The 24,440-nt window shown below is 43.0% G+C and overlaps 1 protein-coding gene across 7 annotated transcripts in view; it reads right to left on the bottom strand.

Annotated features, from left to right (window-relative positions):
• Positions 1 to 24,440, bottom strand: part of TSHZ3 (teashirt zinc finger homeobox 3) — a 70,671-nt gene that overhangs the window by 38,744 nt on the left and 7,487 nt on the right. The window contains exons 2-4 of one of the 7 annotated variants that reach the window (XR_008994138.1): positions 8,410 to 10,155; positions 8,181 to 8,309; positions 1 to 6,268 (exon numbers count right to left, since the gene is read on the bottom strand). The exon at positions 1 to 6,268 is cut by the window's left edge and continues 651 nt beyond it. The exons of 3 other annotated variants lie outside the window; for them this stretch is intronic. The gene's annotated coding sequence lies outside the window, so the exon portion shown is untranslated. Of the gene's footprint in view, positions 10,156 to 24,440 lie in introns of all 7 variants that reach the window. 3 more of the 7 variants (XR_008994137.1, XR_008994136.1, XR_008994135.1) reach the window with 3 other exon arrangements.

Below are 24,440 nucleotides of genomic sequence, written 5' to 3'. Positions count from 1 at the left end.
CAGCCCCCTCCAGATGATGGGACCCTTAATGATGCATACTATGGATGGAGACAAAAAGGGGAACACTGGCTTCACCCCACTACCCAGGCCCTGCCAGGGATTCAGTACAGACCTGCCTGTACTGGCTCCTGGTCCTCACCTCACACCCTTTCCCCCACATTTCCTGCCACACTGACCCTACTGGCCGAGCATGGCAAGGATCACAGAAGGCCTGAGGAGCTCCCTGCTAAAATTAAAGACAAAGGAAGTAAACAGGATGCATAATTAAGACGCACAAGCCAGGTGTGGGGAAAGCAGCAGGACACAGAGTGCAGAGCACAGCTTCACGGGCGGGCGGCAACGGCAGCCTGTGCTTCCGCCGCCTGCGTCTTGCGCGGGGACAGCAGCTGCTGCGGCCAGACCCACTGCCTACCCCGTTACTCCCGACAAGGGTGACTTGTCATCCTCGGCTTTCTCTTTTTTTTTTTTCAAACTTTCCTTCCGGAAATCAGACCTAAACATCCGGGGTGGGAGGCCCACACAATCCAACTTAATTTCTAAACTTTTTCCTCCGTGTCTTTTTCACGTCCGGTTCCCCACGGCAGGGGCGCCCCCAGCCCTCGCTGGCAGGGGGTTCCAGCCATATTGACTCATTTGCGTGTGAACGTTCCGCTGCAGGACTGTAAAAGCTCCCTTTACCAAAATCAATTCAAAGATTCAAAACAATCTATTGAAGAGTTTTGCAGCTAGCTTTTAAACCACTTATAAAAGACAACACACAGGAAAAATTAACCCCTGTGGCTCTATTAGGAACAGTATAATAAATGTACATTTAAAAGATCTATAAACACATATTTATCTGCAAAATGTTCTTGCATAAAACTGTTATTGAAAAGGCTTTCATTTTATCTTTGTGTTATTGTAATTTTATTGAATTGCTTATTCATTCTTTGATATTGTATTTTAATGGTATTATAAATCTGTTTTATGTCTGATAGGAGCCTCATTGTAAACTGATATAACAGATAATATGGCAATTCACCATAAAAATTCTAAACCAAAAATGCAGATCAGAACGCAAAGAAGCACTTTAATTCATTCTCGGTTTCTTTTCATTTTATTTTTTAATTATTTTTCATGTGCTGGTTGCCATCTGTTGATAAAGGATGGTTGTGTGAAACTCACTGTACAACACAATAGGAACTTTTTTGTATAATTCTATTCATAAAAAATGATAACAGTATAAAAGCATTACAGTCCTCTAGACTGAGGATCATTAGCAAGTTCATTGTATAAACTGATTTAAATTAGTCACTTTTGGAACAAAATCCTTTTTTGTAAAAAATCTTATTTTGGGTAATTTTTAGTATCATGAATAATAGAACAAAAAAAAACCCACTTTCTAAAATGTCTCCTATTATTTTTATCCCTTTATTAAAAACAATGAAAAACAATTATGATAAAAGATGGTATCAACATGTAGAGCAATTATGTCATAAACCCAACCATGGCTCAGAAACTTAGCAGGAAGTTCATTCAATAAAAGTATCTTAACTTGCCATCTCTAAATGATAAAACTCCATTATCAGAAGGAAACGATCATCACACCAATACTGTAGCAAACACCTACTCCCAAGAGTAGGGCTTTATAGCATCTCTGGTGCCTCCTTGCGGGTCCCTCCCACGGCTGTGGACATTCCCACCAGCCTGGTGCCATGGTTAAATGCATCTAATTAATTTCAGCTCAGTCTCTTCAATGGTCTCAGGAGTCTGATACTAGCGACCTGAGGAGTTGCTTTTCCTGGGTGAATAGGTCTGGATATAAAAGCATGCATCCAAACAGTCCCGTTAAAAGTCACATAATCCATTCCCCTAAAGAAAAAGAACAACAGGACTTAGGGAAAGTGTGGATTGCCACCAAACAACTTAGCAACGCTAAGCCATCGTCGACAGCAGCTGCCACGAGCCCCCAGCTCCGCTGCAGATAAAAGAAGGCTATAAACACAAAAGGCTGCTAACCAAAACTACAGGAAATAATTTTTTGTATTCTTTAAGAATTTTGCACATAAATCAGTGTTTCCAATAAATATTTTAAAGGTTTCATTGGGAATTAGAAATACATATACAGATGTATGAAAATCATGCAGTGAGGTACAAGGAAACCACACAAAGAAGTGAAAACAGAAAAGCCTCAATGTGAGCGTACAAACTGTCATGCGGGCCTCCTAACCTGACTTCTCTCACCTGAGGCACAGAAGACCACCTGTGCAGCAGTCTGATGTCCCCACAGGGGTGAGGGAGCCAGGCCCAAGGACACCACGGCTCGCCTGCCATGGGCTAAAGGCCCCTCAAAGCACCACGAGGCAGAGAGAAAGTTTCTACCCAGGGAACTTTGAAATGGGGAAAACAGCCACCCTGACAGTAACAACAGCAAGAACAAAACACTTTCTCACCTTCAGAACCACAACAGCCCTTGAAACAAGGGGCACAAAGTCAGCCGAGGAGGGGAGGAAGGCCGCTACACCACAGAGTGGCCTGTGCGGGCTCCTGCAAAGATGGCCTCAGAGCAACCGGTGGTGGCCCCGTGGCTTCTAACACTCTCCCCCAAGAAAAACCTCATAGAAGTGATGGGTAGCTTCTTGCCAAATCTCCCTAAACTGAAACACAATTGTGTCAGTGTGGCTCAAAGATCCAGCTAAGAGCTGGAAATGATCTTAATGACCAGCAAGGACACGCCCAGAATCATTTTCTCATGTAAGATTGAAATACATACAAAAGTCCACATTATATATATATATATTTATATATATACACATAGGTTCTTAAGTGTAATTAACAAAAGAAACACCAGTGAAGCAGGACCCTCCCTGAGAATCACATTACCCCTGGCACCCCCATCAGGCAGGCACCCTGGATAAAATGTGTGTGCCCCAAACAAGCCCAATTTAGTGCTAGCTATGACTGCAGCCTGATGAAGCCTTCCTAGACCTGCTTCATCCACTTACAGTATGTTTCTAAGATCTATCCCTCCTGTCACATGTACTTGGGGCTCTGTCATTTTTACTGCTCTGTAATATTCCACTGTGTGAGTATTAGTTAACCTTAAAAAAAAAATAAGATGTGCTGGTCATAAGCTGTCTGAGAGCTGGTGTCACCTGGTGTGATAGATCTGCTTTGTGCTCTAAGCCCCCCTGCCAGGGACAGTTTCTGCAACTGTTCTTGAATTGGGGGCTACATTTCCTCACCTGCCCTTCTGGGGAGGGGTCACTGGCTCAGGATGACTGAATAACTGACCTCTCCCCTGACCTAAGCCTTTGCAGGTCATTGTAATTAGGACATGGCTAGGTGCAGTCCAAGAGACTGTGCTGATGACATGTGGCTGTAGGAGGCAAGTCTACAGTACATCTGGCTAAAGGAAGGCAGTGCCAGGAGGCTGATATCTCCCTGACTTTTGGCACACTGGACTAAGAAGGAATGGCTCAGCTGCAGATCCGGGCATTCACGGGCACCTTGGGGAATGTTTTTATCTCTGGTTGTAGGATGTTACTAAGTCCTGGGCAGAGCTGAACCTCTGGCATGGGTGAAGAAGGCTGAGTTCCCTTCCCTAAGGGCTGGTTGAGATGGTTTAGCAGGTGTTAAGACAGGCCACCCCACCAGGCAGTCTCATGATACAACCTCCAAAAAGGTGAATTTCAGCCTCAAGATTTTAAAATCATAACTTGGTAACTTGGCAAGTGTCAATGTATTGTTTTACACTTCTCAATACATAAAGAATGTAAAAATGGTGTTGGTGTTGAAGGATGACAGCAACACATACAAGCAAAATAAGAATATTTTCACGTTTTCTTTTAAAGGCCCTCCCTTCTCGCTCTAGGTCCTTATAGTCTAAGGTAATCCACTGAATCTCACAAATCAGTCCCGTGTAAGATAAGTAACAATGGTGCTCCTGGGCAAAGGACCCTGCTCAGGGCTGGACACCACGCAAGGCCTCCATGCCCCAGCTCCACTTCTAACGTTACAGCACCCCTTGGACATGCTCAATGGGATCATCAAATGATTTGCTACTGACACGCCCCAGAGGCCTTTCTAAGGTTATTTTGTTTTTAAACTTTCCACCTTGTGAGTATATTTCTGGTAATCTTTACAGAGCTTAATTTGGAGACTCAAGCTGTGCTTGGAACTGCATGGAAACCCACTTGTACCAGGAGGTGTTAAAACACTCAGGTCTGGTAAACTCAAGGGTCCTGACTACAGGTAGCCAGGTGAAGACCAACCAGTGCAGACTATTTAATGCCTCACCTCTTGATATCCATAAGAGCAGGCCAATGTGGGAAGTAGAGCTTTTGCTCTAAGTTGTGTGTGTGTGTGTATAAGAGATGGATAGAGAGAGATTGAGAAAGAGAGAGAGGGAGGACAGGAGGGAGGGAGAGAGAATGTGCAAGAAGTTGAAGCCAGGAGAAAAAGAATTTCTTAATTTGTGAATTAATTAATTAAGTGAATGAATGAAACTAATTAATCACCTTCCTTCTGCTTGGCCACAAAAGTATGTGACACAAGACAGCATCAATATCAGGTCTAAAAGTTATGATATATGTCTACTGAAAATTTAGAAAATAAAGAAAGGCATATAAAAAAAGGATAACAAAGAAAAAAGATGACTTTAATTTTGAGGTACTTAATCCTTTTTCTCTATTATCACATGGGCATGTGTGTGTATGTGTGTGTGTCGGGTTTATACCGCATTTGGCAACCTTTTTTCATGCAACATTAGAGTCGGGAGCATTTTCTTCCATGGAAATTGTTTTAAATAAGCCTTTTGCTAGCAAATACTGAGTTAACCCAAAGGGATGACTATGCACAGTCCCAGAAGCCAAGGGCCAGGTCCTCTCTCCCAGCAGGGAGCTCGTTGCCCACCTCAGCCCATCAGCACACAGCCACCATCCATCCTCAGCTCTGTGGAGTAGAGCAAAATCATGAGGCTCCACTGCAAGCATGTGGCAATCTTCACTATTCAATGACTTGGAATGTTTTAAAACTTAGGGGAAAAAATACTATGATTCAATGATGAGCGCTTATACATAGGTTCATTATATTTTATTTCAGTTATAAAGACACATGAGCTTTATCATTTAAGTAAAAAGACAGCAGAATTCTGTCAATGCACAGTTTCTTTTTGTGTTTTTTTTTCTTGACTTTTTGTTTGTTTTTCACCTCTACAAGGGTTCAATGTCAAACAACTCTACAAAGTGGAAGCATTAGATTTATCTCTGCTCTCAGAGAGGTGCACTTGGCTTATGAATAATACCCAGATGACTTCACATTAGTAGACCCGTGATGAGCCCTAAGAAATGTCCATATTCAAACCACAGGAAGAGCCTGGCTGCTGCCCAACGGACACACTGGGGCATGGAAAACAGTCCCCAGCAACCTCCCCGTACTGTCGCACACTGTGGAAAAGCGTTTCTCTCAAAGAGTGAGGGCTAAAGTGCTGTTATGTCCCTGAAACTGTGTATCCCCTCCACGCACACACACCACACACAGGTGCCTGGAGATGCTGTTGTGTTTTCCCTGGGTGACTTCTGCAAACACTGCAGGAGCAACTGCAGGCAGCACGCTCCAGGTGGGGCTGTGCTCACTGTGGGGACCACAAGGGTCTAGGGTTCAGAAACGAGGAGGGCTGTCACAACCACACCCAGGAGGAGAACAGCTCTGAAGCACACAATTTGAGGCCAGCTCTCTGGCTTGGCATCAGCTTGCCCCGGCAGGCCCCCTGAGCCTGTGCATACACCATGGGCCTACTGTAAGCAGTGCATGAGAGCCAAGCCACTAGGAAGGCAGCCAATGGTGCTTTTAAAGCATTACTATTATTTTTTAATTCAGTAGACCTGTGAGTTTTCCATAATTAGAAAGCAACTGTCTAAATTTTTATTTTTAATATTTACAATTTGACTCTTCAGAATGAAACATCAGGTAGCAAGATTTGGATCAAAATTAAGTTTTACAATTGGCTTAAACTCCCCTCAACATGCAAACATTGAGCCAAGATAGGAAAACTATATAATTTATTTAAATGCTCTGATTTATCTGATGCCAACATAAAAGTATGAGGGCTTTGAGTTCAGATGCAACTTCTGGGAACTGAAGCTATTCCTGTGTAACAATGGGGAGCACTTTCTTTCGAATCCCTTCCAAACCCAGAGCAGTCGGTAGATGCATGAAGCCTAGTCGAGAAGTGGCTGCAGCCGGGGTTCCAAGCCTCAAGGCCTCCTTTGGCCTGTGGCACGCTGACCTGTCAGCATAAGAACTTCCCTGAAATCTGCCCGGACAGCATTTTGCACCAACTTCCCGACACAACAGGCCCTTGCCCTGTACTCCCATCACTTCCCAAACAAGGGACAACCCAACTTAGGCGAGGCATCCTTGTGTAATTTAGGCCAAGTCCGGAGGGGAAGACACTTTAAAATTAGAGAATCTCTGGGCACAGTGATTCCATGGAAGCACAATGATTTTTTTTTCCAATTCCATAAGAGTAAAGTGAAGAAAACAGTTTCATATGAGCATATTTTTCTCCAAGGAACAGTTATAAAAATGCTGATGTGGTGTCTCAATACATTTTACCACAATATCATCAATTACATAAAAACACAATTAAGGCACTGTTTCAAAATCCTTAAGTATTATTCAGCCAAAACCCAAAAGGACATTTTCAGTATTCTATGGTCATTATCTAAGAAGCTTCATGTCAAGCCAGCCACCTCTGCCATACTCCGTGGGTGCTAAACATAGATAATACACAGTCCCAGCACCTCTGTCCTGGCTGCCGGGCTCTCTATGAGCAGCCTCAGGTAACAGGGATGCCCATGGAGCAGCTTCTGCAGTCTGACCACAAAGCCAGGTGTTAAATCACTCAATGCCTTCGACAGCTGAGTTCAGCCAGGAAATGACCATGTGAACTTGGGCTGGTCTCTTTCCAAGTCTGGACCGTGGTTTTCTTGTCCCTCAAATGAGGCTGTCAGTCTAGCTGAATCTAAAGGTCTCTGATCCTAAGAACTTGACATCTATTTTCTGTCATCCAGAGATAAATAACATATATAAATAAAAAAGGCAAACAAGTTTGAGATTAATATGGAGATTGATACACTTAGACATTTGTGTCCTTTTTCAGATGCACAGAGACATGCTGAGCCCTTGCTAAGCAAGAGGAGGGAGTTTCTGACTATAATTCTGTATTACCTAAGCTCTGACAGCCAGTTAACGTCATGAGCACACTCCCACGTTGCTGTGTGAAGGGAAGTTCGTGCAATCTTAGGAGAACAATTTGGATATTTATCATTTTGTTAACTGAACATAACCTTGCAGCTGAAAATTCTGCTTTTAGGGATATACCCCACAAAGATATAAGTGAAAGGATATTACTGTAAAAAGATGTATGCAGAAGGATGTTCATTGTGGCACTGTGCGCACAAGAAAATACTCAGAGCGATCTAAATGCCCATCCAGGGGGAAACTTGTTCCCTTGGAGAAATACGCCACTCTTAAAAAGCAAGAGGTAGCTCTATGTAACATAATATAATATAAAATAATGTAAGGCACATAATATAACAAGATATAAGATGGTCACTGACATAGACATTTTGCCACCATTTTATTATGAAAGCTTTAATTCATACAGCAAAGTTTAAAGAATTTTACTTTATACCTATCCATCACCTAGATTCTAACTTTAACACTTTACTTGCTTTATAATATTTGGGTCTATCCATCCATCTGCATATCTTAACATCTGGATGCACATCAAAGTAAGTTGCAGATATCTAAAATATATTTTAATTGTAAACAGAAAGGTACAATATACAGTATATATGTATATTCATGATTTTAAAAATCTGCAAGGATATACCATAAAATAGTTACAGTGCTTGCCCCTAGGGAGGGGAACTCTCTTTTAATTGTTTGCCCTTTGGTTCTCTTGGATTTGTATTATGTGCATTATTGCTTTTCTAATACAAAAAATTAAAATGCATTTATTTTCACGAGGGAAGGCTACTGTCAACCTTTCACAGCTCTATATCTATAGCTTCTGTGGAACAACCCTGTACATGCAGAAGCCTAGTGCATGTGTGTGTGTGCATGTGTGTTTATGTGTGTGTGTACACATGCACGCCCACACCCAGCTGCTTCAGAATGAGGGTGGTGCTTACCTCTCGTGATATGTCACTCTAAGACACTTTCTCATGGAACTGCAATCCTCAGGATGTGGGGCAAGTATCTTATGGAGACTCAGTATTTCATTTCCAAGTAAGCAGCCGTAAAGGCAACATGTTTGTAGCCTAGGGAAAACGGAGCATGTGGAGCCTATTAAGGGACAGGCAGCCCCTCCTCAGAAGGTTAGCTGTGCACTCCCAGTGTCCAGGTCGCAGCCTCTCTTACTGTAAACATCTGTGCAGTAGCAAATAAATCTTCTCCCAGAATCTCACGCAGCCATGAGTATGGACCAGTGCACATGGGAGGACACTCCAGGGAAGAATTACAGCCCACCTCACGTGAGGAACGGGGAGAAGGTATCCAGGTGGGGGGTGACCAGCCCAGAATGTGGGCTTTCTCCTTAGAGCACTCAACCAGACTGCTGAAAGGTATCAGCTTTCTCTTAAAAGAAAGAGCAAGTGAGTAAAAAGCCACAAGAAAAAATATATCATTATCATAAATATATCACACTCAAAAAAAAAATATTGACAACGTTTGACATATTCATACAGTTCCTTTCTTTCCTGACACCGGACTTAGGGTTCCAGACATTGAGCCTATGGGCTATTGGTGCATGTCTGCCCAACAGCAATGGAGTTCAATACATGTGTTAAACCCTGGAAATCATACTTCACATTTTAAAGATAGTAAAATAAAAAACTGAGATAATTGAAAATATGAGAAGTTATATTAACATGTCAGGATAAATACCTGACATCATTACTTTAATACATATGATAAGGACTTGGTAGCTAATGGGAGAGAAAGAAATGTAATTTGTTAACATTCTGCTTATTCTGTTAGAAAACATGCATGAGGCTAGTTTTAAAATTCCCTTTGTTAAGAATAAGACTGTGAAAACATTGATTTCAACCAGGTTATACACATACATACTATATATATAAATACATGTGCACATACATATACAAACATGCACACATATCCATGTACCTACAAACATGTATAAATACCTATATATGTACATAAATATATATACACATGACTATCTATGTGATAGAGCCAGACATTTTTACTTAAAGACAGTAGTATACATGCAATCTGTATCTTATCACATATTGAAAAAAATATCCTGCATATTACCTAATGAAACTAATTATGCTGGAGAAAAAAAGAAATGAGAAAATGAACTACTATATTCTCTTATTTGTTTAATGTTCTCCCTTTCTAGAGTTTATTTGGATAGTGTCTCCAGTTGCATCTGCAAACCAATACATCTGCTGTCAGATCACTAAGGCATTTGACAACATCATTTTAGAACCTTTAGTTACTGAGATATCAATAATTGAATGCATTCAGTTCACACTTTGTTCTTGTGGGTACCAGCTATTTATCTCTGTCCTCTGAAGAAGCTAATGGCATAATGGGCAAAACATCAAGAATAATTAAGAAAAACGTTGCTATAAACTCTGTTGGAAGAAATATAACTTTTACCCAGGACCCCAGCTAGATTTCATTTACACAAGACCCACTCAGTACCAACGCACCTTGCTGAAAAGTGAGAAGGCTCAAATAACTCACTCAGTCTACACCTCAGGGAAAGACCACCTGCATCCCCAAGTTGTTCTTGGGGTTTAATGAACTGGAAGGGCCTGGATGCTTGCAAATGCCATCAGCTATGAAAGGGGCTGGTGGTGGGAGGCTGTCGGCCACATCAGGGCCTCTGGCAGGCCAGGGACAGGCTCTCAAAGGCCAGCCCAGGCTGATAGCCAGCAGCAGCACTAACGTGCCTCAGGTTGATCCCAACCTGCAGAAACTCACTTCCTAGTCTAGCCATCAATGCTCCACTTGTCTGCGTAATTAGGTGGTGCCAAGATAGAAGTTCCAAAAATGTCTTCTTCAAAGAATGGCCAGTTGAATTATAAGTAATCGGTCCACTTGCCTTTAGCAGAAAGTTTCTTTCTCCTTCCATATCTAGTAACAAATTAAAAGGAAAAAGTATTATGTTTTTCTTCTTTAAATAAGTGTCAGGCCTACCTGACATATAAACCTCTAAAGAGATTAAAATCAGTAATAATTAATTATAATACCATATACATACTTCAGATATAGTAATTTAAGAATAAAGAGTTATCTGGAAGAATAGCAATGGGAGATAGCTTGAAGAGGCAGCCTTTCAGATAAGCCAAGTCACATATCTGCATATCCTTTCAAAATCTCTATTTTAGTTGTCCCTACAGGAGAGTAGTTTCCAATCACCGCTCAGTTGTGTGTAACTTGTTAGTCAGCTTCCTACAAGGGGCCACATCAGCTCTCCCATGTCTACCTGTAAACTTCAAAAAGCCACATTTACAGAAGGAAATGCTCCTGTATCTTCATTAAATTATACAAGACCCCCAATCTTTGTGAACAAATTTATTACCCTGAAAAGTTATCCTGTTATTAATGACAAAGATATGCAAAATTTGGAATTGAAATGAGCTACCCAAACTTAAAGAGAAGAAATGTTACAAGAACTGCTTTGTCAACCCTAATTGTGTAATTACTTCTTGGCTTGGTCACCTAAGCTCAGAGCAAGAAATAAGAGACAATGGTAATTTCTTACTGCTGAAATGAAGGTGTCAAGCTGTCCTGTGTGTTCTGTGTAAGCAGAGCTAGAGTTTACATTTATATCATGTTACCACAATTACGATCTTCAGAGCACAGCAGAAATTAAGGGTTTAAGATCAGCCCTCACCATAGGCACACTGAAGTTTGTTTGTGCAAACATTTATTTAATTTAGCCAGAGTTAAGGTATATCTGTTTTTGGTCACAGTCTCAGCCCTCATTTCAAACCAGTGAAATTGGTGAATTGCTACTGGCAACTTACATACTAAGAGCAATAAAATAATCTTTAAAAATGGTGTTAATAAAGTTGCTACTAATAATAACTAACCACTAGATGGCTTTAGATTTTTTTTTATCTCTGAATATCTGAAGGTAAATTTTTCATGGTCTTTGGGTTGTTTGTTTTCTGGGTTAAAGGCCGGTGTCAAGGCTGCAAGTCCAGGGGAGAACCAGGGACAGTGCCTGGGGGTGGGAGTGTCTGCAGTGGGGAGGGCTGCAGGGCCTCCCTGCTTGCAGGGCTTCCCTTCTGCCTCTTTTTGCTCCACAGCCCTCTTGTAGTTAGAGAATTAATTACAAGGACATACAATTCTAGCTTCAGACCCATCAGCCTTCGGTCAGCTAGGAACAAGGACTGAGTGCCAAAAAAATTTTTTTCTTTCACACTAAGTATGAACCACTCCTCATTCTAATGGAAAAAGAGAGAGCAGAGACACAACTAGGGAAAAAAATGAAATCCCATTATAACTGGCTTCCTCAAGCTCCGGCCTAGGATGTGAGTAATCACAAAAACTGTAATATCAGCTTTTTTTGTTTTCCTTACACTGGGTTCCTCCTTTATTTCCTTTCAAAGAGGGTCAAGATCTTTTTCTTTTTTTTTTTTTAATTCATAAAAGCTGCTTTGTGTTTACTGAAGGTTGGTTTCTCCCTGTAACAGTTCTGCCTTCCAAGACAGTCTTAAATCTGGGGGCACAAAAGAAAAAACTCTCACAAAAATTTCCCAGCAGCAACCTCGAATGGACCTCGAATCCCTTACCCCGCCTCACCTTCGGGTTCTCCGGGAACCTCTCACAGGGGTAGTTCTGCGTGAGCCGGCCAGCATGCCTGCCAGGGGAGCTGCAGTCACAGGCCTTGGGAGGCAGCCTCTGAGTTTTGAACACAGGTCTGGCCATTCCCAGTGCCTCCATGCACATACCAGGAGGAGGCCGGCGAGCTGCAGCGCTGACCTGCCCCCTGCCCCAGCACAGCTCATACCCTTCCCACCAGCGGCACCCAAGGCTAACTTTTCCAGTTCCATTTTCTCCTCCCCACCACCTCCCACCCTAACTAGTGATGGGGGTGGAAAGAAAAAAAAAGCATAAACAAAGGTAGGTTGCTAGCATACTGTGTGGTTCATATCCCACTGGGCTCAAAGTGTCAGTGAGCTTTTTAACAAGTAGTCCGGTTCCATTTAAAGTTAGGAAAAAAAAATGTCTGGAACTCCTATCTCCTATTGGTCATGAAGCAGCCCATGCAGGAGGGTGATCATGGACACAGACACAGGTGATCACAAACATGTTTTCCTGGTAGTTCCCGTTGGCAGGGATGCAGCTGTCTATAGAGAAGGTGGCCCATACACCAGGACGTGGGCATCAGCATGCCCACTGGGCTGCCCCATTGCACAACTAGCCTCACAGGAATGGCTGGGCATGACCCCAACCACCAGTGGTGGAAAAGGCAGCCCTGCCAGGCTCATTCCAAGCAGACATGACTCTCCTGAATCTCCCTCTACCTTGGAGCTGCCCTTCCCAACAGAAGAATCCAAAACTACCAAAAAGGCTGGCCCCTCCATCCTCTGAGGCCTTAAAGAAAGAAACAGTGATGTGACCCAGCCCTAAGAGGGACTCTTCACTGAACCAAAGCAGGGCTCACATAGGAAATTTGCACAGTGAAATGACTGGTCTTCATGAGCTCATTGGTATTGAAACTTCAGGAAGATGTCTATAAAAGTATTTCCATAGGAAGCAACTTATTATCTACTTTTGGTGCACTGATGAATTAAAAGGTGGCATTAACTTTCCTTCATAGCTTGTGATAGCTTATCATTTTTATTTTTATAATTGACATTTCATGTCTACTATACATGCTTTAAAACATTAATCTGCATTCATACAAGCACCAAAGCAATCATGATAATTGTAATTCCCAGTGGATGTAGCTACACACATGTCAGGAAGACTTCAAAACTGCAGCTCTACTCTGCTTGCCGTGCTCTGCCATAATGAAGGGAAGTAGAACTCTTTGGTCAAGATGCCTTCTCTGGAAATGTCATGGTTACACAGGGAGAGTAAACTACACATGGTTGCAAGGAACCAGGCTGGAGCTGCATGAGCTGTCTCACTGCAGCCAAACACTCTAGGTAGGTCTGCCAACTGCCACCTGCCAGAGTCGAAATCGTCCAGAAAGCCGTGACCGCCTATTGATTTTAATAGAACGTCCGTCTTATATTTCCACACCAGAGCACACTGCACCTCCACAAAGAGGAGAGACTTTTTCTTAGGGCACTGTGGCTAGGTCTCTGCCATGCTGCCTCCCCAACTTTGAAGACACCACCTCCCAGATGCAGTTTCTTCTTGGCAGGGCAACCAAGAGACACGGAGATGAAGCACATGTGCTCTTAAAACTGACGGTGTCTACTTCTCACCCTCTCACTTTTCCCACTGTGACTGGGTCTCTGAAAACAAAAGTTTTCATTCACAAAAACGTACACAATTACTGCTGGAGGACAGAATAAGCCTCCATGGTAAGGCCCTTTGTTATCTTCTAACACCGTAGTCTAAACACTGGCTCATCCCCCTTGTCCCTTCAGTTGTCAATGAGGTGGTGGGCTCCTGACAATATAATCACCATAATCTTTATTATTACATCTGGAATTTCTTAATATGTTCGGTAATTGATTAAAGAGGCACAGCCCTTTGCTACTCCCATAAGTTCTGCCACAATTCCAGTAACCTAACTGCTTAATACTCCAGGAATGTATAAACAGTGCTAACTGCTGCATTCCCCACACTGACATGGCAGGAGCCATGGAACAAGTGGGTTCGGAGAGCTGAAGATGACTTTTACCTATCAAATAAAATGTCCTCACGGAACATAAACTGAGATCATGGTTTTGGGGACAATGATGACAGATTACCCATAATCAGATGTGATGTGGGAGCTGACACACTAAGGTGTTTGGGAACAGAAAGTAAAAGTGAAATTTATATGAAGCCATTACCCTTCAAAACTCACTCTCAGTTTGTTGGGGACTCCAGTTTGAAGAATAACAATTACTGGGATTATATAAAGGTACTAGAGTTCACTGTTTCTAATTTCAGAGAAAAAGCCACTGCGGGACAGTCCTGCAGTTAGATTGGCTAACACACCCATCTAATAGAAAAGACTGGCAAAATAAACCAGGGGTGAAAGTCATGTTCAAAGGTCCCTGGGAGTTGGGGGCCATAGATAAGTCTCCCTTCCACTCTCACCCAGAGAGCCAGGAAGAGCCCTGCAGCTGCCCTCCCCACTCCAAACACCCCTGGGAATCAGGAAGATGTGCCACAGGTATGACAGCCCATGCTGCTCAAGCCTGGAGAGGTGCAGGGGTGGCGAGGTGGGGAGGCAACCCCTCTCGCCCTGCACAAACATGCCCATGCGGCTCTCCCTCCCCTTTATCATCCTTAATCACACAGTCCATCTAACCAGCAAATCCTCAACCAAACTCCTGGCAGTGAGCTGTATCTCTCCAGGCAAATCCATATTAAACCACCAAATGGGTACCATCGAACATTCATTCTGTTTACAGCAAAAATAAAAAACAACTTTGATTTCCTCCTAACTTGAGCCTTTAGGCTATGGGCTGCTAGGGGTCAGAAGCAGACCTTGCATCCTGGCATGGGCAGAAGCTACCGAGTGGTAAGCGCTGAGGCCAAGTATGCCAGCACCCAGGACCGCCTGTGACCGGCCAGGCTTCCTTTCACCTGGGCCAGTGAGTTCCCGTTAAAAATGGCCCTGCCATCGCCTCAGCCAGGTTCCTATGCAAACGCTAATAAGTACTTGTTTGTTGAGCTGAAAAATCATTACCACAGAACACGTCAAGTAATGAAAGATGTTTTCCTTGGAGAAATGTTAAATACTTCACTTCTTTCACAAGGAACCAGTACATGTGTTTCCAAATAATACCTTTCTCCCTCCCCACCCACACTTCATCAGAAAGGCTGGAGCTCCAGGACCCAATTTGAACAAGCTCGTGTTGCATGGCTCTAAGAACCAAGAACATGCTGTTATTTTATTTATTTTCCTTTGCCCAGCTGACTATGTGTTTGTTCTATTACTTATTCACCTAACCATCTCAGCAGGAGCCTCAGTCACGTAGCAGAGTGTCCACGCTGCCTTACTATTTTATACAGGAAAGCAAGAGAAAATAACACCACCGCAGCCTCATATATAATACCGACGTAGTATTCGCTAACTAATATACATGAAAGAGCCATTTTACTACAGGCCCAGACCAAAAACAAAGGCAGAAAAGAGAATGTCGAGAGGCAAACATTTCACCACAAAAAGCCCCTGGTAACCCCATTTTCTCCTCTGGCAAATATGAATCCTTGCACCCTTTCAAAAGCTTTCCGTGAGGCAGATGTGTGGTAACAATTGCATCTTAGGCGTTCTGAGGTCCTTTAAGTGTTTCAAAATGTCTTCACCTACAGGGAGTCACACTGGTTAATTTGTGCTTTCTTTCTACTTTGTGTCTATCTGCATCCCAAGACTTCCCACAGAGCCAGTGGGGTGGGGGCCAAGACTGTTCTGAGTTTATGGCAGCTGTGCTGGGAAAACCCAAAATGACTTCTAGGTAACCTTGTCTCATGGAACTACAAGAGGGAATGCATATCACTTAGATGCAAACTCAAATACCAAATTGACAGGGGGGTCAGTGGAGTCCTAGGTTTTCTCACCAGAACACGTGACTTTGAATATGGTGGCTCTATCCCAGCACACCCCCTGAGACACAGGAGACCCCTGTTCATTCCCCCTCCCCAGTCATAGAAACAATAATCCAGGAACTGGAGAGATGCTGAAATTCTGGCTAAAACACGCACTCACAGAACTAAGCCTCCTCTACGCTCTCCCCCTCCGTCTCTCATTTATTTTATGAGTCATTTAAACAGATGCCAGGGGTTACCTGGGAGAACAAGCATTACATCCCAATCACAGTTTCAGAATAAATGACCTGCATGAACTTCTCAAAACTTAAAATATCTTCCTTTTGTTTTCCCTTTGTTTTGCTTTCCTTTTTTATGGGGAAGCAAATTTCAATCCGATTTTACTAACACTGAAGATTGATAATTTTTATATGTGAATTAATAAATCTACCATAAATGATTTCTAGGAAATTCTCTTCCTTTGCCCTTTCCTGATGAGCTGCCACATTTTGGAATTGCTTTGGATGACATTAGGACTGTGCCTTCTGAGCAGCTATTTGGAAAGGGGAGATGGCAACTATAAGAATTTCTTTTCAAGGGCCAAGGACTACCCCCACTGCCCACCTCCAAACAGGAGGGCCTCCTGACCCTTCAAACTTCCCAGGCCATCTAACTGAAGCTCTCAAGCCCTAGCCAGGCATCTCCTAGCATCACTGCCTTCCAGCCATACAGCCTCTTGTCAGTCAAGAACAGGCATCAATTAAGAAAATGTTGAACTTAAAGCACAACTGCCACATGGTCAGGAAACTCTCAGTCTGACTTGAGAGCTCAGAAGGACACTAAGGAAATATTGGCTCAAGAACCCAAGTAGTAATGTGAAGTCAAAGTCATCCAGTTCCTGAGGTCAAGGTTTGACCACATGAGACCTCTGTGAGGGTTCCGGCAAGCCAGGCAGGTTGTTTTTCTTATCTGAGTTTTTCTTTCTCTCTCTCTCATGGAAAGGTCAGTGTTGTGTCACTCCTGGTGGGCTCCCAGTGCACTGTGGGGGAAGACAAACGTCACACCATGAAGCAGAGGCTCTGGGGGTTGCTCACTGGGGATGCTCCTCAATGAATCTCCAGTGCTGCTGTGCATGGGGAGCTGAGGGACAGAGTTCCTGGTGTTTCGATCTAGTACACCTTGTAAACGGTGTCCCAACAACAAAAAAACTGTTGCTTTCTTCCCTCTCATAAATTCTAATACTCAAGCCTTTTTTCCTCCTGCTAATTTTAGAAGTCCTACTATTCTTTGGGAAGAGAATGGTGTGAAAATCAAGCATAGTATCCAAAAATAAAAGAGTAGATCTGTTTCAGGGCTTGCAGCATATTTAACTGAAAAGCAACTCCAGATATGCCACTTTCTATCTAGTCTTTAATATATTTTCCAATTTCTCCAGAATATTTTAGTTTCAGAAAAAGCATGTATGAACTTCCTAATCTACAAATATTTCTGAGAATTCAATGAGCCCCCCCCAATTATTTCTAGATTGTAACTGGGGGCTCTTTTCAGAATATGATGTCAGGTTATCATTCAGGATGTGAGTCATTGATGCGATTCATGGAGGCCACACCAAGATGGATTGTACATTTCCCTTTGGTACCTAGACTGTGCTACATTGAGAGCACATGCCCAGGCAGGTGAGTGATAGGGAGCTCTCTCTGTGTACCCTAAAGGAGGACTTGGTGGCATGCTTTTCCAGCCTCCCATCTTCATTTTTTTTTTTAATTCTTTTTATCTAAGGAATTCAGTTTTCTTAGATCAGCCAAAACTGTCGAAGGGCACATGTCCCAGGTTAGACTCCTGCTTGACTCCTCAGGTCTGAGGGTCTCCTCAATAGTGCAGCCTGACAGCCAGGGGAACCCAGAAGACACATAGCAGCATGCTACGTGAAGACCCCAGCCCATGCCTCTTCCAGCCAGGCAAGCTGGAGATTTGTGACAGAAAGTTAGAACTCTGTGTCAAGCTCTTCATGCAAACAATAAATATTACTTCTGCTCATAATCGGACTTTTCTCCAGCATCGTCTTTGAATGTTGAACCTTTTTCAATTAATTAAAAACTATGCACTGCAGAGTGCATATTTTATCAGCCCTCAGCTGCTTAAGTGTCTAGAAAAGACCAGGCAGTTTTTCTTTCTTTCTTTCTTTCTTTTTTTTTTTTCCAGGCAATCCAGAGTAAGTACTTGCAAGGGTCATATCTTTTTAATTATCTTTTCTCTCTTTGATTAATTATTCCGTCTGACAATAGCGTGTTTCTAATGCTATTCACCTGCCTTTGATGATTGACAACTTTTCTGTCTGATTCAGAGCAAACAGCTGCTGCCACAATCTCCTAGCAACCCGGGTGTGATGGATGAGCCCCCAAGATGGATGGCTGCAATAAATCATGTCTCCAGCCATAAAACTGAGAAAAGGGGATAAGAAGAAAAGCGAACAAAAAACAAAACAAGGTTTCTTCCCATGAGTGCACTCAGTTCCTCACCAATTATACCTGAAATGGACTTTGCACCTATTAATAGCAAAGTTTTTCTAATCAGTAAAAAATGGGAAGATGCCATTTTTATCAAAGGTGTTTACAACTGTTCCTGCAAATTGGCACTTGTACTCCAATTACCTGCAACACGGCCCAAGTGCAAGGACAGAGGAACAAAGTTTTGGTTTCTTCCATGAAGTCTCAGCAGGAAACAGTATCATCTTTTTATAGTCAGATGAGATTCCAGGCACCAACAAAGGATATGAATCTGATTTTACCCGATTTTTGGCAGCAGCTGGGCAACACCAGAAGTGAATCCTAAGTTATCCTTTTGTGCAAAGTGTCAGGCTGCCAATAAAGTTATCACACACACAAAGTTTCTTGGAGTTGGTGAGTGAATAAGCCACTTTTCCATCACTTATTCTGTTCATGGTAGATGCAAGCTTTTTACATGTCAGGAAAAAGTTTGTCCAAGAAGCAGCAAGATAAGAACTACAGCCTTTCCACCAATTCCAGATTCTCATTTTTTTACATAAAAAGCTACCTCAGTCTAACTTTGTGTCCCATCATTTTTTAATGTCCACACTGTAAGTCATACAAGAAGCCCTAAATTTAATTAGCAGACCCAAATAAAGTCACATATTTAATAGAATGCCTGACAATTAAATTTGCACTATCGGGGCTCTCCTACTGGAAGAGACGGAGCCGGAAGGCCAGCAGTTTCTGTTGCTTTTTTCCACTGGGAAACCAGGCAGCAAAGCCTCTGAAACAGAAGAGGTGGAAAGGCTGGCGTGTTGCTGATACTCCCGGTGGCTGGGGGCTCTGCTGGTAAGCCTGCCTGCGTCCCTAAGTACTTCCAGTAGGTGGGGGTGTCCTGGAGCAGAGCTCAAGGGGGCAAATAAACCAGAAGTCATTAGCTGGTGGGGCCTAGAAACAGCTGTCCACATCAGTCCTGGAGGGGGCAGGCTGTTTGCGGGGGACTGTGTGCAGACACAAAAGGGGAGGAGGCTGCAGAGAGCAGGGACAGGGAGCCACAGAAGATCATTTTTTATCTGAAATATTCCTGAGACGTGGAAGTCTATGTTTCTTCATTCTCACACTGCTAACCAAGCCAACCAGTATTTTTTGAATAGTTATATTGTGCTAAGCTTTTCAGATACAGATTTTTTAAAAGCATGTCACAGAGTTTAGAAAATCAGACAAGGGTCCTGGCTTCAGCAACTGCAGCTCTGTTTATATTTTAATGTTTCGTACGTGACTGCCTCTGTCGGAGAAGAGAGGGAGAGGGAGAGAAAGAGAAGTTGCCTGCTAGATTTAGTGTAAATTACAGATACTTCATTTTTCCCTGTATCCTTGGAAATTACTCAAAATTAAAACTGTCCCCCCTCTTTTGGGGAGGTGTCTTCTATATTATAAATGGGAGGGCTTGGGTCTGGTCAGGAGCAATGAGAACTCAAGGCCAATCGATGGAAACACACACACACACACACACACACACACACACACAGCCCCCTACCCTGCCCCAGCCCGTCCAGCTCTCAAGTTACAGGTTTACACGGCAAGTCTAAATAATATTCAAAATGATAAATGGCACCCTAAGCCCGGCATCCACCATCAATCTTTTTTTAAGGAACATCCATCTTCAGTAACGCATGTTTGAATCATGTGAAGCCAGGAGCTCTGAGATTCATTTATACCACCCCTCACAAGCCAGGGTGTCTTGAATGATACCTGTCAGCCCCAGTTTTTTTTTTTTTCCTTGACTACTAAAGGGAAAAAAGAACGGAAAAGAGGTAAGGCAAGGGGTGGGGGGCACTCAGTAAAGGCTGAACAGTGCTGCTCAGCAGATAATATGAAAGAACATAACCTCTTCCGCGCCTCTGCCAATCTCACGCCTGCCACGCCACACACCCAGCCAGCCATCGTAGGAAGCAGGCTTTCGCCTCTCCTCGCCCCTGCCTCTGCTCTCTCCTCCCTCTCGCCAAATCAGCAGTGCTCTCTCTGCAAGCCATCGGTACTGTACTCAGAGGAGGAGGAGACACATCACATGGACTGGGCTTCCCTCCCCTCCCTGTTGTCTGGCTGGGGCCCATATGATAAATGACATATGTCATTCTGTCAGGAGGGAAGGGTGGGTCAGTGATGTATGACTCCACTGAAAAGGAAATCGACTGTTTGGCATGGTGCAGCTCTTCTCCACCAGGATTTAGTTTCAGAACTCTGAAATGAATTCTCCGACGTTTCAAGTGCATACTTAGGGCAGGCTGATGGGAGGCCTGGGGAAATGGCACTTTATCCTCCCCCTGCCCTTCCAATGGCAAAAAAAAAAAAAATACAAGAAAGAAAAAGTTGGTTCTGCCACCGGATACCTGCAAAAGGCCACATGTGTGTCAAAGTCCCCAGCAGTCACACACCATGGGTTATTAAAAATGTGACTTAGAAAAAAAAAAAAAAAGAGAGAGAGAGAGAAATTAAAGGGAGTAAGGTTGGTCCTTTTATTTATTTATTTTTTAATGGCAAAGGGCTGACACAAAAGCAAGATAAAAATTAGCATGTTTGAAGTAATCGTCCCGCAGCTTGACATCTGCATAGTAAATTTTAAAGGAAAAAAATGTGTCAGACAGCCATGAGCCGCTTCGCCCTCCCCCCTTTCATTAGCTCACTGCCAGGGTGGCACTGCTGAACCTCATTACGGCGAGAGGATTTATGAAGCTGAACCCAATGGCAAAGAAAAGGCATCTGTCAATAATTGTAGGGAGCTGCACTCACAGCTTTGAAATCTCATTAAGTATGCAGTTATCAGGCATAAAGATCAAAAACATTACTCAACTCCGACAGAATCTTATGGAGGAACATTAATTAGCAACAGGCCTACAGTACAAAAAAAAAAAAAAACAGACTTCCTCTCACACCTGCCCAACCCACAAACCTAAAGCAACACTCCCCCTCCCACCCGAAAAAAAATAATTCCAGGCATCTGAGACTGATCAAGAACATGAAACAAGAGAGACACACACAGAAAGAGGAGAGGGAGGGAAGGGGTGAGTGGCGGGCAGGGAGGAGAGAGGGAGGGCGGGGAAATTCAGTTGAGAAAGGCTTGGCGGTGAGGAGAGAAAAGGAAGAGGCTGTCAAACTTGAGAAGGATGTCAGTGCTGGCCCTGATTACAGGGGCCTATGGAGCTCTCAGACCTTTTATCATCCTCGCCATCAAAACCAGCCTGGGAGTCACCACAAGACGGCTGGTGGCGGCCTGTCTACAGCCCAGGTCCAGGGCTCAGACTCAAGGACACCGCCCTCAGGCCCCTGCTCACCTGGCAGGCCAGGGAGCCTTAGGCCCAGTGGGCAGGAGGCAGGCCCCACCAGGCCTTTCGCAGCAGCACCGGTGTTCCCCTGCTCCCTGGCTTGGTCTACACCCAGCTGGCTTGAGTGATGGCCAGACCTGCCCCAAGGGGCCTGGGCAGTCCCTAACACACCTTTTTCTTTCTCCAAAGAGGCATCAGCATCCCCTTCTCGCACATACACTTTCTCTTATTTTATTTCTGTGTATGATTCTGATTTATATACTTCATCACTTAGAACACACACAGAAATAAAATGTAAATGTGGAGAATTCACATCCGAACTGTCAGACCAACCCTGGGTCGTGAGACTTCGTGACCTTTGTAGCACACGGGACAAGTTGCAGCCGATGGCGGTGTCAAACAGATCCCTGTGCTAGTTTGACTCCAGGATAATCCAGTGGGAGAAAATTAAATGACAGGTTTCCTCTCCCACCACATTCTCCACCTCTTCCAAGCTGCACTGGCAAAAAATAATATACATGTTTGGAAACATCCCACAAGAATGGTATGCTTGGGGTCTCGGGCAAACTTCTCTTTTATCTTATAGTGGCCTAGATCCAGAATAGGTGCACCCAGGCCAGGGGTGAGGTCTCAGTTACCACTCATTCTGTCCAACAGGAAACCTCAGCCAGTCCTTGGCATAGTGCTCAACAGTTAGGCATGGTCTCCAGGCACACCCCATGAAAGGTGTAGAATAACAACAATAAAGTATAAATCCTGCACTAATTTCCCTTCTTGCACTGTTACAGAAAGGTGGTCTCCTCTGGTTACCCATAAGCAGCTGCTCATGTGCAGTTTCTCTCTCTCTCTCTCTCTCACACACACACACACACACACACACAGCACTTCCCACAATTCCACACCATGAGAAAACCTACAGAACAGCAGCTCTGTGATTTGAAATCTCTGCCACAGTTCTTCCTGGAGCTCCTCTTCTACTCCTACGGCCACACTCTTACCTCATTCCACGGCTACTTCCAAAGTGTTTATTTCTCTCCTGTACAGAAGGTAGTAGTCACCTTTCCTTAATTAGCCACACCTTTAAGAAAAGGGGCATTAAGAGTCCTAGGCAACCAGCTTGGAGATCCCTCCAAGCCAAGGCCCACACTTTCCAATAAATGACTCTCCTTCGAAATATCAATCAATACAACTCAGGTAAGTGTCACCTATGACCCATAATAGTTAGGAACACTTATCTATAAACCAGACTTGATGAGGAGGAATTTCAGCAGTACTGTTACAATAAGGTGTTTATAGTTTTTATGTGCTTACCATATTACCTTTATTATGTGTAACATCAAAGTGATTATAGCAATTACATCTAACAGAATTAATTACAGAACTTCCCATCATTCCAGGATAAATAATGCATTAGAGGTAAGCCAAAGAAAGAAAACATCTTGATTGTAGTAACTATTGTTGGTATGTATGTTCCCCCAGCAGCAATGCCGACCCAATGGCAGCTTTCAGGAAGAGCCAGGCAAAGGCAACCGAGAGGTTTAATAGGAAATGAGGTGTATTTTCTTTAAATTAAGTAACACTTTGGTTTCATAATAGATTGGTGCTATTGGACATATAAAATCAATTTAATTTTTTAAGTGTAAATCTTCAAAAGGTTCTGGTTAATCCACCCAACCAGTGTTGCTACATAAAGGAGAGAGCACATGGGTGAAAGACTTACAGGTCTTTACGTATGCAAAATAAATTCACTCAAGGCTTCATTAATATTAATTTAAATTCAAAACCCATTTACATTAAATTGTTCATTAAAAATTGCCTATTTTATGCAACACGCATTTCTCAAAGAATTCAGAGGAAACTGAATGCATGGGACTAGATTTAATGACAGGGACGGAAAATCATAAGTAAATGAATTTGAGTCATTTCACGTATATCACCAAACAGCAGAGCTTTGCTTTCCATTAAGGATGGGTTCCCATTTGGGGAACAAACAAGCATCCAGAGTTTTTCACTTCCTACCACTGCAAACTTGTGAACGTGACCTTCTGGTCTACCATAGAGTAAGAAAACAAGAGAAATTGGTGGAAGGGAAAGGGCAGCCAATCCAAAACTGGGCTTGGGAAAGAAGCAGGTACCACCTCAGAATCCCAAGGGAACTCACAGAACACTGAAAGGCCTGCTTTTGAAAAAATATACATTAGCGTTTGCCAGTGCCTCTCTTGGTCTACAATAAATAGTTTCTCTCTCACCTTCACTCCACCCACCTACTGCAATCTTTCATTCTCAAAGCAAGGGGACCAAGAATATGATGACAAGGAGCTGGTAAATTCCTTGCTTTGGCGCCCTCCCCTAGAAGACAACCTGAACTTACACTGTTTCCCCAACAGCCATTCTGAATGAAGAAAACATAGTCATAATTAATAACATGTGTCCTGACGGTATGAATTAATAATTTATCATTAGCCCAAACAAATGTAAATTATTCTTCAAGAGCCACACCTTTGCACATCTGAGAAAATAAGGTAAGAAGATGGTCAAAAAGTCCAGGGAACATGACCTTTACAGAAATGCTTCTTTTCCCCCTCAATACATCTCTTGGGCCACCCTTGTTGAAATACTAAAATAATTTACAGAATTGAAAGTAATTAAAACCAAGAATCTAAGTGCTGATCAAATCAAGTATATGTGCTTGAAATGTCTTCTTCTTTAAATGGGGCTTATAAAATATTCAATATTTGGTCAAGGACACTATGTAATCTTTCTAATAAAGATTTCTAAATCTAGAGTATGACAGTTATTCAGGCAAGTGGTCACAAGCAGATTATGTTATTGCTGTCTTTTTTTTTACTTCTAATAATACATAGCATATTCTAGTCACAAACAGGAACCTGAATTTTTA

Source organism: Manis pentadactyla, chromosome 15 (genome assembly GCF_030020395.1).
Source record: "Manis pentadactyla isolate mManPen7 chromosome 15, mManPen7.hap1, whole genome shotgun sequence".
Taxonomy (NCBI): domain Eukaryota; kingdom Metazoa; phylum Chordata; class Mammalia; order Pholidota; family Manidae; genus Manis; species Manis pentadactyla.
Note: the sequence above shows the minus strand (reverse complement) of the source record. Positions and strands in the feature narration are given on the sequence as shown.